This window comes from Cynara cardunculus, unplaced genomic scaffold (genome assembly GCF_001531365.2).
Source record: "Cynara cardunculus var. scolymus isolate 2C unplaced genomic scaffold, CcrdV1 Un_Scaffold_6577, whole genome shotgun sequence".
NCBI lineage: Eukaryota > Viridiplantae > Streptophyta > Magnoliopsida > Asterales > Asteraceae > Cynara > Cynara cardunculus.
The window spans coordinates 19,615-24,782 of record NW_020203045.1 but is presented as its reverse complement, the minus strand read 5'-3'; the positions used below and the strand labels follow the sequence as shown (position 1 = coordinate 24,782).

Here is a 5,168-nt window from a genome sequence, read left to right as displayed (position 1 = left end):
TGTTAGCTCTCATTCCTTGAATGTAAAAGTATAGAAAAAGTAAAACAGCAAGTACTGATAGAAGCTGATCTGTCACAGAAGACAACAGAGGACAATCAACAGAAGAAGCTCAATCGTACAAGATTCAAGTGACAGAACCTCTGTCATCCATCAYAGAGGTTCTGGAAACTTKTCCTCTGCAAAGACCATGCTACAAGTCAAAGACGACAGAACCTCTGTCGTGTCTCACAGAGGTTCTGGAAGATTTCCTTTGCGTGCTACAAAGTTTCATCCAGCAGAGCGTCAGTGATGTCTCACAGAGGATCTGCAGAAATGTCTTATGTGTAGATTATCTTTAACTCTTTTTTCTTAGGTTTATTAGCTGCTCGTGACTTTCACGTGATCTTGTCTGTAATCTGTTTTAGATGAACGRCTTAGATTTAATTGCTTTAGGTCGTGTCAGGAAACGGTTACTTGCCTGTATAAATAGCAGCATAGGCCTTTGTTTTTCGTGTGCTTCCAGAATTGTAATTGTCAATATTTTCAATCGATTGAAAATCTTTTGAAGCTTTTCTCTTCGTGTTATTCAAGTGTTCTTCATCGTGTTCATACCAATTGCTGCTTGTTTGATTATAATACTTTCCGCTGCTTACTCACTGTCAATCCAATCAATCAAGTAAGTATTCAGTACCAAGAACTGAGTTATACGATCCTAACAATAAGTTATTTATAAAGCATGTTATAGAACCATGTCGTAGCATGCTGTCTACTTAAAATTCGGTTTAATATCTTAACAAATCCCTACACCCTAAGCTCTCTTTTATTACTTGTTCACAACAGTAGTGTTTAATCAACTCACCACAAATATATCTTTGAGTTCACCATCTGAAATCATATCTTTATTTATATTATTAAAACGAACTTTTATTCTTTTTTCTCCGTGGACGATATTCAATATTTTTACCACTTTATTACTTGTAAAAGACGATAGTGGATTGATGAGTGTATACTTGCACTAGTCTCCATTTGTTAGCAGTCTGAGAGATTTATTTTATATAATTCTTGTAACAAGTTTTTGGCGCCGTTGCCGAGGAAATAGGCAAAAGATTGTTTTAGTAAATCTAAAGATTTGATTTTTCTATCATCTTGTTACTTGACTTTAGGTGTGGTGTATGCCAAGGCTACCACATGGGGAGATTTTTGAATTGGATCTGGATATTGAGCGAACTTTCAGACAAAGACGAAGAGTGCAAAGAGAATTATTATCCACTCTAACCTCTTCCAATATGGCTGAAAATCCACTTCCACCAACTCTCCCACCACTGAATGACGCTGAAAAAACAATCTGACTGGCAAACTCAAAAGATGGAGGAATTATGGACTATGCCATTCTTGTCTTTGATCAATTAAATTCAGGGATAATTAGACTAGAAATGGAAGCTCTCCACTTTGAGTTAAAACCAATAATGTTTAATATGTTGCAAACCAACGGTCAATTCAATGGTTTGCCATCTGAAGATCCACACTCACACTTAAAATCATTCATGGAAATAACTGCCACTTTTCTTATCCTAGGAGTATCTAACGATGCTCTGAGATTGACATTGTTTCCTTTTTCTATAAGGGATAGGACAAAGTCTTGGTTCAATTCCTTACAACCAGGATCTGTGAATTCTGGAATAGCATGGCAGAAAAGTTTAAAAAAAAATATTTTCCTCCCACTCGGAACGCCAAGTCCAGAAACGAAATTTGTCTTTTTAAACAAATGGACGATGAGGCAGTTCCCGATGCTTGGGAAAGATACAAAGAGCTATTAAGAAAATTCCCTCACCATGGCATTCCATACTGTATACAGCTCAAGACATTTTACAATGGGTTAAATCTCACTGCAAAACAAATGCTCGATGCTACATCAGGAGGAGCTTTCACAACTAGTACCTATAATGATGGATATGATACCCTTGAAAATATTTCTAATAATAATGGACATTGGGCCGATCCACGAGCACTAGTACCACGCAAAACATCGGGAGTTCATGACAGAGATGCTTTTACAGCATTGATGGCTCAGATGACTGCGATGACCAATTTGATTAAAAATTTAACAAATGGTCAACCAACACAATCCATAGCCACCACACATGCTCCAATTGTTGAGTCGGTACAATGTGTGTATTGTGGTGGAGGACATCCCTTTGAACATTGTCCATCTAACTCTGAATCAGTCAATTATGTGGGGAATCAAAATAGATCAGGACCATTTTCTCAAACATACAATCCTGGGTGGAGACAACACCCAAATTTTTCATGGCACAGTCCTGCTCTAAACCCACCAATGAACAAACCCCAAGGGACTTCACACTCTCAACCACATCAGTCTCAATAGCATCATCAGGGTCAAGCTCCAAACCATCACCAAAATACTTTTCATTAACAAAAAAATCAGTCATTTTTCCAAAATCAATAGAAATAGGACCACTTCCCATGGACTCAATTATGAGGGATGTCACAACATCTAGTTCAGATATTGTCACAACCACCTTGAAAGATAAGGGAAAATCAATAGAAATAGGACCACTTCCTAAGAAAGTAGATTTCCCCTTGTTATCTCCAAATGAAGGCAAAAAGAAGGTATCATTTCATAATGATATTGGAACATCTTCTTCTGAAAGTAACAAGAATGTTGAGTCACCTGTCCCTCATGAAGAACCTATCATCATCTAGGAACTAGTCAGTCCTCTAAAAAACCAGTCATAGCCCATATTCCTTTTTATATACCTTTTACACAAAGGTTGAGGAATCAGAAAGAGGAGTTGCAATTCAAAAAGTTCCTTAACGTGTTCAAACAGCTACATATCAACATCCCGTTGGTTGAAGCTATTGAAAAAATGCCAAGTTATGCAAAGTTCCTCAAGGACATTTTGAGCAATAAGAAAAAAACTTAACGAATTTGAGACTGTGGCCCTAACAGAAGGTTGTAGCAACCTCCTTTCAAATAAAATTCCCCCTAAACTCAAAGATCTCGGGAGTTTCACAATTCCCTGTTCAATAGGTGGGAAAGAAATTGGAAAGGCTTTGTGTGATTTAGGTGCTAGCATCCTCATGCCCTTGTCAGTGTTCAACACCTTAGGCATAGGTGAGGCTAGACCAACCACAGTTATCCTTCAGTTAGCAGATAAATCCATAGCTCACCCAAAAGGATAAATTGGGGACGTATTAGTACAAGTGGATAAATTCATTTTTCCCACTGACTTCATCATTCTTGATTTTGAAGCTGATAAAGAGATTCCAATCATCCTAGGATGACCATTCTTAGCAACCGGTAGGACTTTAATTGATGTTCAGAAAGGAGCATTGACTATGAGAGTGAATGATCAGGATGTCACTTTTAATGTTTTTAATTCCATGAAATACCCTAATGAAAAAGATGAGAGTTCTAACTTGAGTGTCATTGAGTCTTTGTGCCACAAAGAAGGAGTTAAATCTATGTTAGACTTAAGTAAGACTGAAGTTGTTGAGGAGATAAAACATGGAGAGGAAAGTGAGATCATCATATTGCAAGACACCTTTGCTTTTGAGCTATTGGAAAGTGAGAGTGGAAAAACCCATGCCACATCTATTGAGTCACCACCAGGGTTCTTACACCCTTCCCAATCATCCATCCCTCCCACTTCACAACCAGCCACCTCCACCTCACCAAATCTAGCCAATTTACCCTCATGGTTGCTAAGATCAATCCTACCTTACCCCACCCCTCTTAGAACCATTAGACCCATCCAACAACCAGTACCCTTAACTCAACCAGCCCTTTTACCTACTGTCTCAATCCAAACAGCCACCACACCCACCATTCTACCAACACAAACAGCCCTTCTACCCACTGTCATTACCCAAACAATCTCTAAACCTACTATTTTGACTCAACCAGCCCCTATGTCTATTGTTATACCTATCCAAACAGCCCCTACTCACACTACTACACTACCACCCCCTTTATTCCCACTAAACCAAAACCAAAAGCCCGTCGTCCAACCACTCGATCAATTGAGCGTCACGTCACTAAGCCTATGCCTAAAGAGAAAGGAGATGCAATTGATGTAGAGACATACGTTCCCAAGGGTCTACCTAAACACCAAGGAAGGCAAGGGCCAAAAAGATGAAGATCAAGGATGAAATCAAAGATAATGCGCAACACTCCGGAGTGCCACCTACATTAAAGCCAATCTCTCAAGGTATTGGGAAGACAGAGAGCATAGAGTTCGATACTTGCCACCAAAATCCCATTGTAAGTTTTTCTGACACTCCTTTACCTGAGCACACACACACCATTGGTGCTCAAAGTGATCACACCATCAAAAGTGATCATGTTGAGCATCATGAGAGTTAAGAAATGGTTGGTGAGGACTCCCAGTTTGACATTGATCTAAATGCCTTATTGTTAGGATCAAGCGCTTACCCACTACACCAAAAGCAATTGCCTTGGTGAAGGTKCAACCWTATTTCCCTTATAGCATAGCAGCCAGCGCCACGTTTCGATTTAGGAAGATGCTGGAACCGTGACCAACAATCCCCCCCAGCATCTGCCGGTACTAATAAGAGCTTTGTTAGAAGTCAATGGCCATGCAGCATTGTGTGTCCACAATATCTGATCAATTCTTCATTTCTTCATCACAACAATGGCAGATTCATAGATTTAACAATAAAAACAATATGAACACATATATGAATATTGAGAGGAAAAGTCAAACCTCTCAATTCTGGTCAAACCTTCTATTATACACGTATGTATTACAATGAAGCTCCTCTTCTCTTTTTCTAATTACAAAGACTTAACCATATTTATATGGTCAACCTAATAAAGACAAGGTCAAAGTCAAACCTATAAGAAAAGTCAAACACGCTGACTTTTTACAATTATAGACTATTTATAAACTTTCAAGACGAATACAATTAATACTGATTTCTCAGTCCTAACATTTTCCTCCTTTTTATTCAGACTTGAAAGAAAATTCTGCGCTTTGAGTCCTTGTTTGAACTTTGAAACATTAAGCACAAAATGTCTTCTTCACATGAAATCTTCAGCTTGTAATCTTTAAACAATCAACTGTTGAGATAGATCTTCTAGCATTCTCCCCCTCGAATGTAGAATCTCGGTGATCTTCTCTTTTGACAATGTAGATCAAAAACAT

The 5,168-nt window shown here is 38.5% G+C and overlaps 1 non-coding gene across 1 annotated transcript; it reads right to left on the bottom strand.

Moving 5' to 3' along the window:
* Positions 1 to 1,711: 1,711 nt before the first annotated feature.
* LOC112504707 lies at positions 1,712 to 1,818 on the bottom strand. Its single transcript, XR_003068244.1, has one exon. It is a non-coding gene; the product is annotated as a small nucleolar RNA R71 (small nucleolar RNA).
* Positions 1,819 to 5,168: the final 3,350 nt, after the last annotated feature.